Source organism: Macrotis lagotis, chromosome 7 (genome assembly GCF_037893015.1).
Source record: "Macrotis lagotis isolate mMagLag1 chromosome 7, bilby.v1.9.chrom.fasta, whole genome shotgun sequence".
NCBI lineage: Eukaryota > Metazoa > Chordata > Mammalia > Peramelemorphia > Peramelidae > Macrotis > Macrotis lagotis.
Genome location: NC_133664.1, coordinates 150,174,959 through 150,197,748, shown reverse-complemented (window position 1 = coordinate 150,197,748; position 22,790 = coordinate 150,174,959).

Below are 22,790 nucleotides of genomic sequence, written 5' to 3'. Positions count from 1 at the left end.
TATCTTTTTAAAATTTATTTAAGGCAGTGGGGTTAAGTGACCTGCCCAAGGTCACACAGCTAGGCAATTATTAAGTGTCTGAGGGTGGATTTGAACCTCGGGTATTCCTGACTCCAGGGCCGGTGCTATATCCACTGTGCCACTTAGCTGCCCCCATCTGCAGTGATTTTTGAGCCCGAGTATAAATTTGGATAGTGCTTCCATTTCTTCTGCTGTCAAAATGGAATCATTTGTATATTTGAGATAGTTGATATTTCTCCTGGCAACCATCATTACAGATTTTGATTCATCAGTTTGACATTTCACATGATGTACTATGCATCTAAGTTAAATAAGGTTACACTGTTGAGCTTTCTTGAACTCCTTTTCCAATCTTAAATCAGTCAGTTCTTCCATGTTTGGTTCTAACTCTTGCTTCTTGGCTTACATATAGGTTACCAGGAGACAAAACGATCTGATAATGCCATCTCTTTGAGGATTTGCTACTTTATTATCCACATAGCCAGAAGCTTGGGTGTAATCAGTGAAATGAGATGCTTTTCTGTAACTATCTTGCTTTGTCTATAAGCCAATAAATGGTACTTCTGCCTCTTCAAAAACAAGCTTACTCTACGTTTTTTCTTAGTTTACTTATTGCTGAATCTTAAGCATATATAAGCAGAATTTTAAGCATAATATTGCAGGCTTAAGAAATGAACACTCATTTGGTAATTTGAACATTCCTTAGTATTGCATTTCTTTAGAACTGGAACATAAACTGATCTTTTCCAATCCAGTGGTTATTTTATTTTCCAAATTTGTTGGTATATTGAACACTTCAACAGCATTGTCATTTAGGTTCCATCATCTCCATTAGCCTTATTGTTAGCAAAGGTGAGTTGACTTCATTCTACTGGATGTCAGGCTCTAGATCAGTAAACAAACCATGGTTATTGCTGATATTAACGTCTTTTCTGTATAGTTCTTTTGCGTATTTGTGTCTCCTTAATCTTTTCTACTTTTGTTCAATCCCTATATTTATCTTTTGTCCATTTTTGCATGAAATTTTCTATTTCTTAACTTGCTCATTTAAGGAAATCTTACATCTTCTTGCTATACTCTGGAATTCCACACTCATTTGGGAATAGCATTTCTTTTTTTCCTTTTTGTTTTCTTTCCTTTGCTAAAACCTTCCTTTGCTTTTTTGTTCTTTTTCTTTGGAATGACTTGTTGCTGCCTCCTATACAATGCTGTGAACCTCTTTTCATAATTCTTCAGGTACTTTACCTACCAGAATAATCCTTATGAAGCAGGGGAATTGTCCACAGAGAAATTATTATTGTGCTTTTGTCTGGGAAACAAGTCTTATAATTTTTTCTCTACCATTAAAATGTTTTTGCCTTCTGTATTGACTTTTGTAAATACCCTATTTCTGGCAACAAACACATCTCTAGGTGTCCCTTAACAATAGAAGGCCATGTGCCTGACCTTGGTCATGCTTTGGGGGCAGATGCAGCAGAACCACTGTCATGTGCAATAAATGTTACTTTCCACCAGGTGTTAATTAAGCCTACCCTTGGAGTATGTGCAATAGGCTTCTCCTACACCAAGTAAGTGTTAACTACTTCTTAAACACTCCCCCCCTACCTCCTCCACCATAGAAGTGCATTTAAAAGCGCCTGGCCCTCCCACACTCTTTTTCCTCCTTGCTCAGTTTCTTTTCCTGTTCCTTTCTCCAGGCTGGATCCATATGGTCCCAGTTCCTTTAAGCTGGATTCATGTTTATCTAAGCCCAGTCACCATTTCCTGGCCATTTCTTTTCCTTTTCTTCACTGTCTTTGCTGTTCTCCCCCAGTTGTCTCTTTTTTGCTTGACCTATCATATATTTTTTTATTAAAGATATTGAGTTTTACAATCCCCCCATCTTACTCCCCCCCCCCCCCACGGAAAGCACTCTGTCAGTCTTTACTTTGTTTCCATGTTGTACATTGATCCAAATTGCATGTGATGAGAGAGAAATCATATCCTTAAGGAAGAGACTAAAGTCTAAGAGATAGAAAGATCAGACAATAAGATGTTTTTTGTTCTAAATTAAAGGGAATAGTCCTTGAACTTTGTTCAAACTCTACAGCTCTTTATCTGGATACAGATGGCACTCTCCTTTGCTATCATATATTTTTTAAAATTTTTACTTAAGGCAATGGGGTTAAGTGACTTGCCCCTATATAATTATTAAGTACCTGAGGTTGGATTTGAACTCAAGTCCTCCTGACTCCAGGGCTGGTTTATGTTCTATCTAATGCACCACCTAGTTGCCTGTTGACCCATCTTAAAAACTCTCTTTAATCTAACTTGTGCCTTACTATCTTAGAAACTTGCCTTCTTTACCTTGTTAAAAAACCTAGCCCAGCTTGCTATCTTCTTAAAACTGTCTTTAACCACAGCCTGCTGTATAGTCTCTTTCCCTTTAGCTCACAGCAATACTGAAATTCACTCCTCCTGCTTCTCCAAAGAACCTAACTTGTGAACTTTCTATAGTAACCTATGCAACCTATGAATTAAAGTTTATGCCTTTCCTTACCCTCCTGAGGAACCAGTATGGTGATTTCTTTACCCCAAATTAACCATTTAACCATAATCTCTCTCTCTCTCTCTCTCTCTGTCTCCCACTCCCTCTCTCCCCTATCCTCTCTCTCTCCCCTGCCTTCCCTCCGTTGCTGCAGTGACAGCTACTGTCCTATATCTCTTTTCAGCTTTGTACTTAAACTTCTTGAGAAAGCCCTTTATTTTGAGGACCTTCATTTCCTTTTCGTGTGTGTGTGTGTGTGTGTGTGTGTGTGTGTGTGTGTGTGTTTTATCTCTCTGGGATACAGACCCTACTAGTTGTATTGCTTGGTTAAAGGATATGCATAATTTTCGAATCCTTTGCATATAGTTCCAAATTGCTTTCCTGAGTGGTTGGGTCACTTCACAACCCCACCAATAGAACATTAGTGTTTTAATTTTTCCATATCCCCTCTCACATTTACCATTTTTTGTTTTTTATCATATTAGCCAATCTGACCAGTGTGAGGTAGCAGCTCGGAGTTGTTTGAATTTGCATTTCTCTCATCAATAGTGATTTAGAGCCTTTTTGTTCACATGACCATAGAGAGCTTTCAATACTTTGTTTAAAAACTGACTATTCATATCCTTTGACCATTTATTTGTCAATTGAGAAATGGCTCTTCTTTCTATAAATTTGACTTGCTTTTCTAAATATTTGAGAAATGAAGTCTTTATCAAAGAAACTATATAATCTTTTCAACAGTAATGATTACCAGCTAGGTTATTTCCCTTCATCCTATTCTCTCCCTATCCTCTTAGTCTTGAAAGTATGGCAAAATCAACATGACTCTCTTTCCCTATAAAACTCCTTCCTAAGTTTTCCTATTATTTTGAATGGCAGTGCTATCTTTGTAGTCTTCCAGGTTCCTTAGATTCTTCAATTCTCATTTACTCGGGGTGGGGGTGGGGGGAGATTTTTAAAAAAATTTCCATGTTAAACAGGGGCAAGCCTGCAGGCTGATTAAGGCCCAAGAAATCATTTGGTCTGCTGTTGCCATCTTTGTAATCTTGAAATTCATTAAATCTAGGAACTTTTTAGGGCCACTTAATTAAATGTTTGACCAAATAATTTTTAAGTTGATAATTTTGTATGTATTTGTAAAGGACATATCCAGTCCTTTACCAAATCTTATATTGGTTTCTAAATCATCTTTGGACATATTTCCACATATCACCACTCTAGATCACCACCCCTTTCCTGGACTTCTGCAAAATAGTTTGCTATTTGGTCATGCTGTCTAAAGTTTCCCTCCATTCCAAATCTATACTCAGTTGCTAAGGTGATTTTCCCAAACCCATACTCCCTCAATAAACTCTAGTGACTCTTTTTTTTTTAAATCTCCAAAATCATTTAATCCTGTGACATTTAAACCTCTTTACAATCTGGCTCCATCCTACCTTTCCAGTCTTTTTTTATGTATTATTCTCCTCCATGCACTGTATGGTTCACCTATATTGACCTTTCTGCAGTTCTGCAAAAAATATGATACTCCATTATCTGTCTTCTCTTCCTTTGACTATCCTTCATCCCTGGAATCCTTCCTCAGCTGTTTTCTAGACTTCCCATCTCCTTCAAAATTCAGTTTTAGTGCCATCTTCTACATTAGGGGTGGGGAACCATTTTTCTGTCAAGAGCCATTTTTAAGCATACATGTATTATATATATATATATATATACACATAAATACATATATACAAAATTAAAAATTAGCCTGCTATATTTGGTCAAACATTTATCTAATTCACCCTAAAGAGCTTCTGGATTTATAGAATTTCAAGTCCCACCTGCAGTTGCTATAGCAGTACCAGGCCAAAGCCTGTAGCTCACACCATTCTACATGAAACTTTTTAAAAATTCCCCAACTGCTTTTGCATTCTCTTTGCAAATAACCAGGTATTTGCTTTATTTGTATTCTACATATATGTATATAGCTTGTCTTCCCAATTAGAAATCTTATCTTTGTATCTCCTGTAATTTTAAGTACTCATTAAAAACTTTTTGATTGATTGAAAATATGGTAGCACTATATGAAGTTTTTGTTGTTGTTGCTGTAAATAACAACAAACATTAAGAATTCAGACAAACTTAGGGAAACTAGCATGAAGTAATGCACAAGTAAAGAAGAAAAATGTTTACAATGACTATTATGATGTAAATGAAGACAGTGTTAAATGGCAAGCCAAAAATAAAATAGATAACAGATCCCAATTCAATTAAAGTTAAAGATTATGTTGTTTATGTTAAATGGTGAAAAATAAAACTAGACATTTATATATGCAATGTTATTAACAAATACTCTTCTTTTTTAAGGTTTTTGCAAGGCATATGGGGTTAGGTAGCTTGCCCAAGGCCACACAGCTAGGTAATTATTGTCTGATACTGGATTTGAACCCAGGGCCGGTGCTTTATCCACTGTGCCACCTAGCCACCCCAACAAATACTCTTTTAAAAAAGGTAGGAAAAGAAAAAAAAGGCTACAGTCTATTGGCAATGAAAATCTGGTTCTCGAGTAGTAGACACAGTCTATTTAAAATCTTTACAGCATGAAGAACTTGAAAGAGCTTTTACTTCAATAAAAGTTGTTATAAGAACTCAGGATCAGATATATCTACTACACACCATGAATAAATGAATGAGAAAGCACTGTATGCAAAGTTGGTTCTTGTCCATTATTGAAGAAGCCCGAAATGACATCACTATGTTTGAGACAAATGACAGTGTGTCTGGCTGTGGCTGATCAGACCAATACGAGCTCAGAATGCTTTACCACAGGTTGGGCACAAATAGTACGTGTGGACACCTGGAATAGGTTCTCTTATATATGTCCATTTCCTTTGAGCTGCTTCAATTCTGCTTTCCTCATGGAGTGCAGCACCCTTACTAATGAGGGCATGCTGGGTGGTCTTGTGCCAGTGTCTCCCAATTCTAAAGCTCTTCAATGAGACCTTCAGGGTGTCTCAGTATCGCTTTTTCTGACCTCCTTGTGACCACTTGGTCTGTGTGAGTTCTCCATAAAATAATTTTTTTTGGCAAGTGTACTGGCATTCTAACAACACGCCTGGCCCATCATAGTTGCATTCTCTGTAGTAATATTGGAATGCCTGGAAGTTTAGCTGGAGAAAGGACCTCAGTATCTGGTATCTTCTGCCAGGTGATCTTCAGAATCCTCCTAAGACAATTTTTTTTTAGGATTTTGCAAGGCAAATGGGGTTAAGTGGCTTGCCCAAGGCCACACAGCTAGGTAATTATTAAGTGTCTGAGGTCAGATTTGAACTCAGGTACACCTGACTCCAGGGCCGTGCTTTATTCACTGTGCCACCTAGCTGCTGCCGCCCCCCACCCAAGACAATTTAAATGGAAGCCATTCCATTTCCTAACAAGGTGTTGGTAGACTGTCCAGGTTTCACAGACATATAGCAATTCAGTACAACAGCTCTCTAGACCTTCAGTTTGATAGTCCATCTAATAACTCTCCTACACTTTCTTTTGCAGCCTCCCAAATACTGAGCTAGCTCTGCAATGTGTATATCAGTCTCATTGTCCATGTGTACTTTCTTGGAAAGGACACAGCCAAGATAAGTGAACTTGTCCATAGTATCCAAAACTTTTCCATTTACTGTAATAGATGGTTCCACATATGGATGGTGTGGTGCAGGCTGATGGAATGCCTGTTTTCTTGGGGTTGTTAGACCAAAATTAGCACAAACAGGAGAGAATCAATCTAGATTTTGTTGCATCTCAGCTTCAGAGGCTGCATTGAGTCCACAATCATCTGCAAACAAGATCATGCACCAACACTCCCTCCACTTTGATCTTTGCTTATAACCTTTTCAAGTTGAATAATTTGCCAACAGCGGTAGTTGACCTTGAGGCCATGCTTATCCTCAGTGAAGGCGTTTGATAACATGGCTGAAAACATGCTAAAAGTAAGGGAACAAGGACACAGCCTTGTTTTATTTCATCCAATATGTAACAAAAGTTGGCTATACTGTTATTTTCTGTTCTTGAGACTGTCCTTTAACAGGATGCTAGGTGGTGCTTGCAAAGAACTTTATTAAGAGCTGGTTGATAGGGGCGGCTAGGTGGCGTAGTGGATAAAGCACCGGCCTTGGAGTCAGGAGTACCTGGGTTCAAATCGGGTCTCAGACACTTAATAATTACCTAGCTGTGTGGCCTTGGGCAAGCCACTTAACCCCATTTACCTTGCAAAAAAAAAAAACCCTAAAAAAAAAAAGAGCTGGTGATAGAAAATAGAAAAAAGCAAGATACTCCCTATTCTTAAAGAACTCAAGGTCTAATGAAGGAAGAAACATTTGGGAAATTGCAAATACAAATCAGATGTAAAGGTCCCAAGACTATTTAAGATGGAGCAGTAAAGAGATGGTGTGTGATGCATATGAAGGGAGATACGACTCTTCCTTGTTGCAAACCTGAATAGGGAACAGAAAACTCCCCCAGGGGGGAGGTCAATAGAACCAGTAATGTCCAAATTGAGGAACGACTAAGGGGGAATGAAAGACCACCTAGCACCCTGTTAAAGGACAGTCTCAAGAAGAACAGAAAATAACAGTATAGCCAACTTCAGAGCTCTAATCGGAGACATTGAAGCCAGGCAGCACCTCAGGGAAGTAAGGTCTGAACCAAAGACAGCCTGACCATCCCTACCAAGATCCGGAGATAGGCAGATTCTGATCTTGGTCTCAAGTCAAGAATCAATGCTAGAGGGTGACAGCTAGGTGGTGCAGTGGATAGAGCACCAGTTTGGAGTCAGAAGGACCTGAGTTCAAATTTGTCCTCAGACAATAATTGCCTAGCTGTGGGATTTTGGGCAAGTCATTCAACCCCTGTTGCCTTAAATAAATTGAAAAAAGTTTTTTTTTTTAAAAAAGAATCAATGCTAGAGACATGAATAAGCAGAAAAAGACATCAAACATAAAAAGAAATGTTATGGGTCAAGAATCATATTGTCTGGGGCAGCTAGGTGGATAGAGCTGGCGCTGGAGTTAGGAGGACCTGAGTTCAAATACAGCCTCAGACAATAATTACCTAGATGTGTGACCTTGGGCAGATAATGCCAGATAATTTTTAAAAAGTCTTTGAGATCACTCAAATTCTGTTGATTTGTATTTTAAATAGGAATTTAAAATAAGTTGTTCAGGTGTCTTTTCTAGGTGTATTTGAGAGTATAATAGTTATCATCTCTTTTAATATTGCATCACAATCACGTAATCCAACTTGTTCAACCATTTTCAGTTGATTGGCCTCCCCTTAATTTCCAATTCTTTGCCACTAGAGAAAGAGCTGCTGTGAATACTTTTGTATATATAGGTACTTTCCCTTTTTGTTTTTATATCTTTGGAATACAGAACTCCTATACTACTGACTTTCTCTTTAGATATGTTGCCATACCTGTCTTTGTTTTTACTCTTTGAAATCTGTTCTTCTAAAATCTAGGGTACAAATCACACTGTACCTTGCTTTCCATTCCTCAACTATGAACTTCCTGGGATATGATTACATTCTGTCAAGTTTCCTTTGGCAAGCAGTTTTCTCTTTTATTAAGCAGAATGAGAAGAGATTTGTAATTGTGAGCTACTTTTGAGGCCTAAATTCAAGATATGTAGTACATTTGACCAGGTATCTTTTCTTACCTACTTTTAATATTGAGGTTATACTTCCACATTAGGGGTATGGTTCCCCTATGATATGGGAAATTTATGTAAAAGTTTTTGGCCCTTATTATCAAAGTCTGAACTTCTTCTTTTTCTTTTTGGGGTGTTTATAGTACCTTGTTGTAAAATTTGGGTTAAGTATTTAGTCATAGGCCCTGTGTCATCTGCTAGCCTTTACATGTCATCCACAGGTTCCTCAAAACTCCTGAAAAGTTCCCATTTAACTTCTTGTGTTAACCTATGATATACTGAAAGCTCCATGGGGAAAGTTACAATGTGCAAGGGATAACTATATAACCTGCCCTTTCAGTTATAGATTTCATTGCTTTCATTAAACATTTTCTCTAAATTAAACCATTACAACATATTAGCAGTGACATTTGAGAATATGCTCAAATTATAGCTAAAAAATAGGGTCATTCAAATTCAGAAATTTATTATGCAAGTTCTACTGGCTAACTTTTTAATGCACGATTCAGGTGTATTGGGTTTACTTCATATTTCTCTTTTACTATAGAATCTAATTTCTAGTAAACTAAATTTCCTTCAAATAAGTACATTTTGAATGAAGAGGTAACCTCTTTTCTAGGAATGATGCTCAATTATAAAATTCTCTTCCCCTTTTCAATTTTGCTATCTAGGTCTATTGATTACAAACTAGATTATATTTATCTTATATCCTTGTCTTATATCTATATTCCATTGGGAATGTCCCACTTAAGCCATAATACTAATGTATTTTCATGACTGAATCTTTTAACAATGAATGTTTTTTTAGACATATAGAAAAAAATCCAGAGTAGACTCTCAAACATATTATTATAAATAACAGAGCCAAGTACATACATACATACATACATACATACATAGTATTTAATATAACCATGTAGAAGGCATACTTGAAGAAGGCACATTTGCATTTCTACATACCTCAAAAATAACTAAAACATAGTTTCTATTTAGATATGCTGAATGTATAAGGGAATTTTGTGGTATGAGAGTGTAATTCACTCTGGCCTTATCTCCTTCATTATGTTACAATACCGCTATTACTGTGCCAATTTTTGTCCTTGTAAAAGCAGAACAAATAGACTGTCTTTCACAAGTTTTCAAAATATGTAAACTATAACCACAACAGGAAATTATTAAAGACTTTCTACTGCAATACCCTGGGGCAACTTTAATCTTTGTCAAGCAACTAGCACCTCAGTCAAATGAAACCTGTTACTAGACTCAAAAAATTGTATGCAAAAATCTTTCAGACCAGTGGTTATTATCCAGCTTACAATCATCATTAACTAAGAGCGTTATAACTATGTACTGCAGAATGTGGTTCATTATACCCTTCTAATACATAAATTAGGACCCTTGAAAGAGTCATGGAAGGTGATTTGAATAGCACTGCTTTAGGAAAAAAAGAACAAAAGCTTCAGAATGTACTTTTTAAAAAAAAGGGCAATTAAGTGGCACAGTGGGTAGAGCACTGGTCCTGGAGTCAGGAGGCCCTGAGTTCAAATTCAACCTTAGAGGCTTAATAATTACCTAGTTGTGTGACCCTGGGTAAGTCACTTAACCTGATTGCCTTGCAAAAACAAAAAAAGAATAATAAAAAGATTTCAAATAACCATAGCTGGTGATTGAAATCTATCATGGCTAGTATAGTAAAATCTTTGTTATTGGGAAGATTTTCCATTGAAATTCTACTTGGCATCTCAGTAGCCAAAATAATCTACTGCTTCACTTTCCTAGGACTGTTGCATGTTATACGATTATAGTTCATGTTAGCTTCAAACATTAATGATGTTTCCTTTGTTTTTTAGATTCTTACAAGGCAGTGGGGTTAAGTGGCTTGCCCAAGGCAACCCAGCTAGGTAATCAATAAGTGTCTGAAGTCAGATTTGAACTCAGGTACTCCTGACTCCAGGGCCGGTGCTCTATCCACTGTACCACCTAGCCGCCCCAGCTTTAAACATTAAATTTACCCAACAGTGACTTATTGTCTTTAATTATTATCTTTAATAAATGCTATGCAAAACAGAGCATAAATTCCATAAGTTGAACCATGTTTGAAAGATTTATTATATATAAATATATATATATATATATATATATATATATATATATATATATATATATATAATCAGTAACAGGATGTTTGTTATCCAAAGACCAGGTGAATTGGAAGAGGATAATCATCAGGTTGGCAAATTAGTGATTAAACAATCAAGCAATCCATAAGTGTTCATTAGGCACCTAGTTGAAGGAACTCTGCTAGGTATTGGGTATATAAATGCAGGATAAAATAGTACCTGTTCTCAAGGAGTTTATAGTTTAAGGAGCCCAACTCAAAAAGCACTGCGTGGAAAGGATTTTCATGATTGGAAGCAGACTTAGAGTTTATCAAGCCTAATTCATTCTTGAGTAATCACTCAGCTTCCAATTGAGAAAGCCCACAGAAAGTGAATTTACTAATCTCCTGAGGGCAGCTAATTTCACAATGGATAAATGTATTACATAGACTATCTGCATTCTAATCTTGTATTAGACATCTGATGGTTGAGTGAGCATAGCCAAGTCATGAAGTGCTGACTGGGCTTGTTTGTCTTGCCCAGAGTGCCTATCTGAGTTTTGGAGTTCCCATAAGGGAAGGTCCCATCGCAATAATACAACAACACTTTCTCAAATGAAGGGTGATTTTTCTTTTAGTTAAAAAGTTAGTCATTTTTTTTCCATCAGTTCATGAACAGAAGTACAGATTTACCTAACTCAGAGAAGTTCATTAATATTGTGAGCCAGTTCTATATAATATATATACTTGAATAGGTTCTGGATAATGGCTGATGTTCTTGTACTTTCTCAATCACCAGTGGAGTAAAGAGGGACCATGGCTATTTCCTGGAAGGATATTTTCAGCAATGTTGTCAGATGCCTTCATAAGAACAAAAACTACATCAAGGTCAGCTGTTGCATCAACAGTAAATTATTTAACTTGAAAAGACTACAAGCCAAGACTAAAGTGGAGGGAGAGTTGATATATGACTTCTTGTTCATATATTATTGTGCTCTCATTGCAGTCTCTGAGGCTGAGATGCAACAAATTGTGTTTCAGTTTTATGCTGCATATCCTAACTTTGACCTAACAATTAAACATCAAGAAAACAGAGGTTCTTCATCAGCCAGCACCACATCATCCATATGAGGAACAGTTACAGCAAATGAAGAAATTTTGAATACTGTGGATGCTCACTTACCTGGGCAGCATACTTTTTAGGGATGTCCACATAGATGATGAGGTTGATGTACACAATACCAGATCTAACTTAGTATTTGGGAGACTCCAAAGGAAAGTGCAGGGAAGAGGTATTAGACTACCTACTAAACTGAAGGTCTGTCTAAAGAGTTTTTGTGCTGACCTCATGTTGTATGCCTGTGAAAGTGTACAGTAGTACTGATTCTATTTAGGAAAATGAATTACTTCCATTTTGATAGTCTTAAGATTTTGAAGTTCATTTAGCAAGAGGAGGTACCAGACACTGAGGTCCTTTCTTGAGTTGAACTGCCAAGTATTCAAACTCTACTATAGAGCCAATGAGCTAGCCATATTGAATGAATGCCAAATGTACATTTGCCTAAAGGCCATTTTATGAAGAACTCACACAAAGCAAGCATTTACATGGAGATCAGAAGAAGTGAAACAAGTACGTTCTCAGGACCTTTCTGAAGAACTTGAGAATTGTTTATGAGGCATGGCAAACATAGGCAAAGGATCAATACATGCCCCCATCAAAGAAGGTTATGTGCCCTATGAGTGAAGCTGAATTGTAGTAGCTCAGAAGAAATGTGAGATGTGCAAATTTAGAGACCTCTCTACTCCAAATATTCATATGGCCTATTTGTGCCTCATTTGTGGAGCTTTCTGAATTAGTATTGGTCAGCCACAGTTGGTACATGTTACTTGACCCCAACATAATGATGTCATTTTGGTCCTCTTTGAGAACTAAGGGTAACAACTAAATAATAAATAGGAATTGTTTTTATACTCAAGCCAATGGAGAACAATTGAAAATTCTAGAGCTGGGGAGTAAGGTAATAAGGTTTAGGCTTTTGGAATATTAATTTAACAGCTTGTGGATATGAATGCTGAAGCCTGGAGCATAATTAGAAAAATGCTTGTAATTGGCCAGATGAGAGGGATAATGAGGACGTGAGTTAGCTAGAGAGGCAGCCAGGTATGAGTGGAAAAGAGTTCTCCCCCCCCCAAGGGGTTTTTGTTAATAAGTAACATTTCTATCAGTCAATGTGAAATAAAATTTCAAAATAAATTGCTCAGCAGTCCTAACATATGCCCTAGGATTCTGCCTCAATAGCAGGGTGTTGCAGGAATGGGAATCTCACTCCTGTGGAGATTTTGAGTCACTATTGAAGTTATTAGTGACACAGCATGGAAAAACACAGTGTGACTCCTCAGCTTTAGCCAATGTGAGAATAATTGGAAAGAGCATATAATGGAAAGACAGGTTTTTGGTTCCTTACCTTCATGACATAATTGAGAAACAAAAGAGTTTTGACTAGAGTGGGTAATAAATTATAATCATAGCTAATTTCTCAGTAGCTAATTTAACAATAGAAATGAAAACTAGAGGACTGTGAGTGGCTAAATTATTCCAAAGAATTTACCAGGAACCAATTTGCTACCAGATTGAACTAAGTTGACTCATTTAAAAATTTTTATAGTTGATTTCTGACTTCGGGTCACAAGGGTTGATCTTTTTTAAAAATGCATAAGCAAGTCATGATGTCTAACATTTGTTGGTGAGGGTTTACATTTCTCTAAGAACAACAGGAAGACTACAATATGATTCTTAAATAATATTTTTCTTTCTGCTCCATTTATATTTTTTCCCAAGAAATAAAAGGTCACTTAAAGAAGGATCATCTATACATATAGATTCTATTATATATGTGCATATATGCATGCACACACACACACACACACACACATATATAGTATAGATTCTATATGAGATGGGGTTACCAGCAACAGATATCCTACCCTAGAAAATCATACTGGAAATAAATGAGAATATTCACCTTAATTAGAAGAGAGCAGAAGCAAAGTTAAAAAACTGAATCAAAAATTTAGAAAAAAGTCTAAAGTTTGAGGCCAAAAGGGAGATGTTAAAAAGGTTAACTGAACACCATGCAGAGGATGATTAAACTCTTCACTGCTGTGTTTAGAAGCAATTAGGATTAATCATGAAGCAATCAGCCTTCTGCTATATTCATACACATGGGATAAAGGAGTATTATCAGATATATCCTTTTAGGGAAAAATGCATTATGTATATGGGAATTTTAGATCATTAAGATAAGATACCAATTAAGGTCAAATTAGGAATAAATATGTACCAAAGTTTACATGAAAGTTAAAGTAGGGGACTCAAGGTGGTATGGCGTCCAGAGAGCCTGAGTAAGGTGAAATGGCTTTACCTTCTCTTTCCTGACAGAGGAGTCACTTTCTCATACTCAGTGGGAGACCCATAGGGATTTCTGCAGATTTGTAACATCCTTAATGAGAAAACTCATCTCTCTTTGCTCTAAGTGTAGAAACTAATGTCTCCAGGGGTTAAATATCTTGCTGAGGGTCACATTAGCTGCAATTAAAACCCAGGTCTCCTGACTTTGCAAACCTAAACCTTTTCATAGGTCTTCTATCTGAATTCCTGGGAGGAAGGGTGGATAATAATTCTAGGACCACATATTTAAAACGGAATCAAGGGTGTGCTAATAAGTTTTTAACAACTGACTGTTAAATGACTATCTGGGGAGGAAAATGTAATTCTGGATACACTTTTAAGTTTAATCTACATTATAGAAATTTTTTCCATCATTTTCTGAAATCTAGACAATGAACAAGACAGTAAATCATTCCCTGATTTTTGTAGTTTACTAGTTTCCAAAATGGAAATATTTACACTGAAAATTTCACAATTGACTAGAGAGTTGGTTCTAGCTGACTCTAGATCAAAAGGGAACCAACTTTACAGATGAAGACAATGGGGTCCAGAGAAGTTTAATAACTTTCCCAGGGTCAAAAAATAATAAACAACTAAAGAAGATATTGGAACCCAGATCTGATTTTTTGCTTCCCTTAATCCAGAAACTTTCTAGATTCTTAAGATTCTAGGGGAGAATGAAGAGGCAAGGGAAGTTAAGAGAATAATCATTTGTATGGCATATTTATGTGCCAGACACTGTACTAAGTGAGTTATACATAATGCACAAATATTGCATTTACAAATGAGAATTTGATCCTCACAACAACCTTGCAAGGTAGGTGCTTTTACGATTCCCATTTTGTAATTTTGGAAACAGGCAAATAGAGTCATATAGCTAGGTCAAATTGGTGGGGGGAAGAGGAAATATAAAAATAATAATAACTTTTTTTTTAAAAATAGCAACTTAAGGTTTATTAGAACTTATTTCCCATCAGTATATCAGTATTGGACAAGCATTGCACTTGGACAGTGAACTAGTTCCAGAACTGAATATGAGTGAAATCTAAATTGGTTTTGTAGAATCGAACACTGACCCCAAGCTTGACCCAGAAACAAAAACCCATCTTTTTAAAAACATTATTACTCAGGCATTTCAGTATGGTGATAAGAAATTGAAGAACGAAGCATCCAAAGAATTAAAATTGTCTGAAAAGACAATAGCAGCAGCTTTTTCAAACATTTTTTTAACCAATCTCAAACCTCCTATAGCTTCTCCTTTTCCTAATCTCTCAGCTGAGAATGTTGCTTCCTATTTCCCTGAAAAGAATTGAGACCAATCACTGTTTTTTCCTCTCTTCTCTCCATCTCAGATTTTCCAATTGTCACTTTCTACCACTTTTCCCACTTTCTTTGCTTCCATCCATAATTTCACATGACTAGGTGGTCCTCCTGCTTGTCAAGGAAAATTTCTCCACATTCAAGAGTGATCTCATTCCATCCTATCTTCTTTAGTATATTGCCCACTCTATCATCTTCTTTTACTTATCTTCAATTTTTCCCTATCTACTAGATGATTATCAACCACCTACAGACATGCCCATGTTTCCCCCTTTCTTCCCTTCATTTGATCCCTCTATCCTTGCTACTTCATCTTCTGTCTTTTGTAGTTAAACTCATTGAGAATAATATCTATAATAGGTATCTCTACTTCCTTTCTTTTTTTTTGTAGGAAATCTCTCTGCTTTTTCATATTTTAGCAATTTTATTTATTTTTATTTTAAAATTTAATTTAATTTTAATTCCCCCCTAGTTATATATATGTATGTATATATATATGAACAAGTTTTGACATTCCAAAACCTTGAATTCCAAATTCTCTCCCTCCCTTCCATCCCATTTCCACCTATACCAAGCAAGTTATTTGGTATTGGTTAAAAATGTGTAGCCAAGAAAAACATTACTATAATAATCTTATTGTAAAGGTATATATACTGCCCCACAAAAAAGAGAAACCTCACAAAAAAGAAAGTGGAAAAAAAGAGTCATACTTCGGTCTCTATTCAGACACCATCAGTTTTGTCTTTGGGATGGATAGTATTCTTCATCATAAGTCCTTTTGGGTCACAGCATTGTTGAGGAAAAAAACTACATCATTCACAGCTGATCATCCTGCAGTATGGCTGTTAACTTTGTATAAAGTACATTTCCCATTGTATCTGCTCCTATAAGTTTTTTTTTTTTTTACTGAGAGCATCCTGTTCATCATTTCCCATAACAGAACACCATTTCATCTTAATCACAAACCACTATATTTCCAACTATTACCCAACTACTGGGTATCCCCTTAATTTCCAGCTCTCTGCTACCAGAAAAGAACTGCTACAGATATCCCTATACATATAGATTCTTTTAAAAAAATTTCTAATATTTTTAAATTATTTTTTATTTTCATACATTTGTACATGCATATTTCCAAGTTGCAAAATTTCCCTCCACCCTTCCTTCCCACCCCTCTCCCCTCAGTAGGGAACAGTCAGATTAGCATTTTACATACATATTTTGTAAACATATTTACAAATTAGTAATTTTTGGCATGAGGAATTAGGATTAAGGAAAAGAGATATATAAGAGATAATTTTTATAAAGTGTTCATTAGATTTGGTAGGGGTGGTTTTTTTTCAGTGTGTTTTGTTTGTTTTTCTTCCTCTGGTTGGGGATCTACATCCTTTCTTCATATTCTTAATTCTTAACAGTCTGGCTTCTGACTCCAAGTTATCAATAATCTCTTAAATGGCAAATCTAATGGTCTTTTCTCAATCTTCATGCTTCTTGGTCTTTGATATTGTCAATCTCTCTTTTCTCTAGGTTTTTGTAGCTCTATTCTCTTCTGGTTTTCTCATCTATCTGGCCAATCCTCAGTCTCTCTTTTTTAAATCTTTTTCCAGGTCATGTTCTCTAAGCATGGGTATCACCAAAAGTTCTGTCAGGGGCTGTGTTCTCTTCTTCTACAATACTTTTTCACTTGGGGAGTTCATCAACAATCTTTGATCCAGTTATTATCACTTTCCTGATGATTCTCAAATCTACTTATCTAGCCCTGACCTCCCTCCTCACTTCTAATCTTCCATCTCCATCTCCATCTCCATCTCCATCTCCATCTCCATCTCCATCTCCATCTCCATCTCCATCTCCAATCTCCATCTCCATCTCCATCTCCATCTCCATCTCCAACTGGATGTCCTGCAGTTATCTTAATGTTAACTTGTCACAAATTGACCATATTATTCTTTGGGTTTTTTTTTGCAAGGCAGTGGGCTTAAGTGGCTTACCCAAGACACACAGCTAGGTATTTATTAAGTGTCTGAGGCTGGATTTGAACTTGGGTCCTCCTGACTTCAAGGTGGGTGCTCTATCCACTGTGCCACCTAGCCGCTCCACATATTATCTTTTCTTTCAAATCCTTTCCTCTTCCTAATTTCTCTATAATTGTTGAGGGTATCACCATCCTTGAAGTCGTTAAGGTTCACATCTTAGGTATCATCCTTGATTCCTGACTTTACTCATATCTAATTTGTTGCTAAATACTATTGATTTTATTTTTGTAACTTCTCTCATTCTATCTTTTTAACATCCCTGCACCTTCCTGATATTGATTATCATTACCTTCTTCCTGAACCATTGTGTTAGTATACTAGATATTCTTCCTAGCACAAGTCTCTCCACTTAATATCTTTCACTAAGTTATTGAAGTGATTTTCCTAAAGCAGTTATTCAACCATGTCACTCCTCACCCATATCCTAAAAGATTTAGTGACTCCCTAGGATTAAATATATTTTTTTTTGGTATTCTTGTACTCTACTTACTCTCATATATTTTGCAATCTAGTGATACTGGCCCAGTACCAGAACTCTCTCCCTCTTCATTCCTCCTTCCTGGCTTCTCTGGTTTCCTTTACATTCCGAATTAAAAATCCATTGTCTGCAAACAGTCTTTCCTTATCCCCTATCATTCTAGTACTTTCTCTCTATTGATTATCTCCAGTTAATCCTGTTTATAGCTTATTTGTATATATTTGTTTATATCTATCTTATTGTTGTCTATCTCTTTAGATTATACCCTTGTTGAGAGCAGGAACTATTTCTTATCTTTATATCCTCAGACAGAAGTACATATTTGATAAATATGTATTGGCTACCTGACCAATGGGTTTTAGCAGCTCTATTACATTACCAACTAGAAATTGCACAAGTCAAGTTGAAATGCTGCAAAGGATGTGTTTAGAAATATGTATGACCACAAGAGGGTGGACTGGTCAGTTATGCACAATAACTGATAGATAGTCCGCATGTTCCAATTTGATGTCAAGAGATTCAGAGGAAGACCTTCAGTTGATTGGGAAGATCTCCAGTGGCAGATTGATGGGAAGATATGGATAAGAATTGCACATGATGGTTAGCAGGGATGTGGCATGCTCTGTTTTAGGGGTGACATAGATGGCATAAATATTATTACCATTCTACAGACAAGGAAACTGAAACTCAGAAAAAATAAGTGAATTGTTCATCATCACATATCTAATAAGTTTTAGGTTGAAATTGACACCCAGGTTTCTAGTGACCTTCCAGAGCATCCTGCAGGTAGAAATATAAGATATATGATAGCTAACTAGATAAGATTACTAGTTGGAGAGGTTTGGGTTAGTAACCATTAAATTCAGGGTTTCCTGCCAAGTAGAAAGTGATATTTCTCTCCTGTCTATATGTATTTCTATTTGCTTCCCAAAAGGTTGGCCAGCCAGCTTAGCTAAAGCAGCAAGGCACTATGAGGGAGAGATAGGAGGTGGCATGCATCAGGCAAATAAGTTTCAGCAGCTCAAACACCACTTCCCCTCAGAAAGGATGGAAAAAGCCAATAACCCTGAACCTAAGAACCTTGGAAATAATGGCATCCTCAGAGCAAGCCCCAAAGGCATTATCTTAGGAAGCCACTCCTGTGGAGGTGTGTCCTGCATGATGTCTCTGCAAGTGCTGCAGCCCTGCTCAGTATCCAGAGTGACTGAAGAGCAGAATGGTTTTTCTTTTACCACCAAGATATTTGGCATTGTCAGATGGTTCAGTACTAAAAAGGGACAATTAAAAAATCAGTTTATTTAAATAATTAAACATTTTAGAAATCATCTTATTAAAGATGATGCATTAGCTATAGCATCTAAGGACCATGGCACTTTCCATCTGACTTTCAGCTGAAACCTCCTATATTACATTGTCTCTTGCATTAGAAGTTCCTAAGGAGCAAGTTAGGCACTTAAGCCCTGTATAAATTCTTCTAATTCATTAAGTTATTATGAAATAGATAGAAAAAAGGTATTCATTTATTACTCTCCTAAAATCAGATATTAGCAAAGCACTTTGTCAATGGGGTGATTTAAATGCTAGCTATTATTATTATTATTATTATTATTATTATTATTATTATATAAAATGAAAACAATGTTTTCTTTACATTTTTACTATTTGAATTCTATATGACTGTCAGAAAAATCCTAGTTATATAAGGGAATTTTGACCTTGAGTTCCATTTAATTGTTTTTTTTTTTTTTTTAGGTTTTTGCAAGGCAATGGGGTTAAGTGACTTGTCCAAGGCCAAAGCTAGGTCATTATTAAGTGTCTGAGGTCAAATTTGAACTCAGGTACTCCTGACTCCAGGGCCTGTGCTCTATCCACTATGCCACTTAGCCACCCCTGAGTTCCATTTAATTGTGAATCCTTTCCTCCTACCCCCCCCCTTTTTTGGTAGAGATCATAGGATTATACATTTAAAGCTAGGTAGGTTTTGTGTGTGTGTGTGTGTGTGTGTGTGTGTGTGTGTGTGTGTGTGTGTACACATGAGCACAATTTCTCTCCTTATTCCAGGATTCAGGTCAGTTCGTTTGGAGGAGGGAAGACAACTCAAACTGTACGCGACATATTCTAAACTAGGTCCCTGTTCCTGCCTCATCTGACCAAGTGAGAAAGATTTAATTATTTGTTTCTCACTTTGTTTCTCACATAGAATAGCAGAAGTATTTCAGACACTTCAGATCCTGGGCAAGTCATTTAACCCCATTTGCCTCAGTTTCCTCATCTGTACAATGAATTAGAGAAGAAAATTACAAATCACTCCAGCATCTGCCAAGAAAACCTCAAATGGAATCATGAAGACTCAGACATGACTGAACAGCAGCAGCAAAAGGTTAAGAACTCCTAAACTAGGGAGATCTGGAAAAGCTCTGGCTTTGAAGTCAGAGGACTTGGGCTTAAATTTCACCCCTGATGCTTATTAAATGTGTGACCTTTAAACAAGGATTTAACTTCCCTGGGTTTTAGTTCTTTGTCTGAAAATGATAGGGTATGACCTCTGGAGTTTTTCTTCTTTATATTTATGTTTTTATAATCCTGTGGATGAGGAGATACTTGAACAGGAATTAAGTGAGCTAAGGTTCTTTCAAACTCTCAGAAACTATTCTCAGTCAAATGGCTCATTTTCTTTGTTTTCTTCTGTTGAGTAGAAAGAAGGGAAAAGTGGGACAAGAGGGAAGGGAGAAATGCTAATAAGAATATGTTAAAATGAGTTGCAAAAAAGGGAATGCCAAACGATTTCTGAGTGAGCTTCCAATGACTAAGAAGAATCTCAACTGCTGTTCTAATAGTAATATATAATTTTCACTGAATAAAATTATCAATTTGAGTTAGTATTGCAAGCACTTTCATCTACTTAATTTTGCCATTTAATTCTATATTATTTTCAGTGTATCTTCATATGTTAATAATAATCACATTAACATTCTCAAGGAACCTCTTCATGAATCATTGCTTGTATTAAATAAAACCATTAATAAAATTCCCTACTGACATTCTATAATTTCTACTTAGTTACAACTAAATATATTTATATATATAGGTAATTATTTAAAATTATTACATAACTATTACATTTTTAACCATAATATACTCTGAGATGCCTTAATTTTAACTTAATCGATTTTGCTACTGCTTAGCCTCTAATTATTTGTATTAATATTCAAACAGTATTGATAGCTAGCATAATGTAGTAGAGAGAGCACTGGATTTAGAATCTAAGACCTGTGTTTGAGCTATAACTATCATTTACTAGCTACATGACCTTATCCTTTCCAAGCCTTGATTTCATTAACTACAAACCAAGAATAATTATATTATTTCTCTTGTCCTTAAAGTATTATTTTGTGGGGGGAAAAACCCTTTGTAAACTAATAAAGTTCTATGCAAATATAAGGTATTATAATAATAAATAGGATTCTTTGACAAGTAGGTAAAAGACATGGGCTCTCAATATTTGAAAGGAAATTATACATAGAACAAAATTCTCTCTCTCTCTCTCTCTCTCTCTCTCTCTCTCTCTCTCTTGCAAGGCAATGGGGTTAAGTGACATGCCCAAGGTCACAAAGCTAGGTAATTATTAAGTGTCTGAGGCTAGATTTGAACTCAGGTACTCCTGACTCCAGGGCCGGTGCTCTATCCACTGTGCCACCTGGCTGCTCCTGTCTCTTTTTTTGAGTGTCAAATGACTCCCTACATCCAATGCTTAGCACAGTGGTTGGTTCATAATAAATATTTCTCTCTCTATCTCTCTTTCCTCAACTGCACTAGGTGAAGGTGTGGAGGATTTGTTAGTCAATGGGAATGTTTCAGAGCATTGAATCATGACCTTTCTTCTACTTTACTTTGTTCTCAAAATATATACATAAAAGTCTTAGTTTGGGATCCAGTTAAAAACCCTAGCCTTATTGTAGGGATTCTCCCTATGAGAATGGAAAATGAAAATAAAAAAGAAGGGGGAAAAGTTTAGAAAAAGGTACTTCTGTATTTGACTTTCCTGATTCCACCAGTTTCACTAGAAAGAGGACCGACATCAAGAGACCACAGATCTATCCAAGCATTGGTCAAAGTTTTGAATTCTAGTTTCTTCAATTATAGGATCATAGAATTAGAACTGGAAGGGATTAAAAACATTCTAGTCTAACCCTCTCATTTTATAATTGTATAAAAGGAGGCCCAATGCCTCACATGTAGCAATTATCAGAAGTGGATTTGGAGGTCCTCTGACTCTAAGAACTGTCTTATACCATTATGATGTAATATTTTATTGTTGTAATTTTCCATAAAGGAAATTCTTTTCTGATTTCTGAATAACTAAAAATAACATTCCAAAATGGAGAAGGTCAAATGTTGAAAGAAATTCTGATGAGATATTAATGACTACTCTTATTTTCTCTGGTAAGAAGAAAGTCTCAAAATGATCCTGTCATTCACTAAGTAAGCATAGCCTGAGACCAGATCTCATCATGGACTGATTTCTGTCAGGACAGAAAAACACCTGGATTGTTCCTAACACACTTAGATCAATTAAGACCAACAAGTCCCTAACCAGGTATTTTTTTTTCTCAAAACACAGATTAGAAGTTTCACCCCCCCTAATGTTAACACACTATTATTAAAGAAAAAACATCATACCCAACAATTATGGCAAAAGTTGAGAGGATTATTTAAGGATAAACAAGTAGAATTAATGAATTTGCCATCTTTAGACAATGGGAATTGGTCATAGAGTGAGACTTGTGTAAATCTCTGGAATGTAGGCAAGGTGATGCAGCATTTTTCAGGTTTCCCGAAGAGACCATATTGCTGTAATGTGATCATTTCTCTGTATTCTCTTGTGTGGGGCACAAAACTTAAAAGGAGAGAATACGTGTGAATATCTACAGTCTTTTTGGAAGTGCTATTCCCTATATGGTAAAGGTTTAGCATTTCTATAAAGATTGAATCAGTGATCAGAATGTTCAGAGAAAGCTTTGTCTGTATTTCTGACATTGTGTTTATTCTGAGACTCTGCCTCATTATTCTAAGCACATTAACACCTGACATCTCCAAATCTCACTGGAGGGAATTCTGAAGAGTTATGCCACTTAACCTGAAAGGATTAACAAAATCCACTGCACTGAAAATGCAGGAACT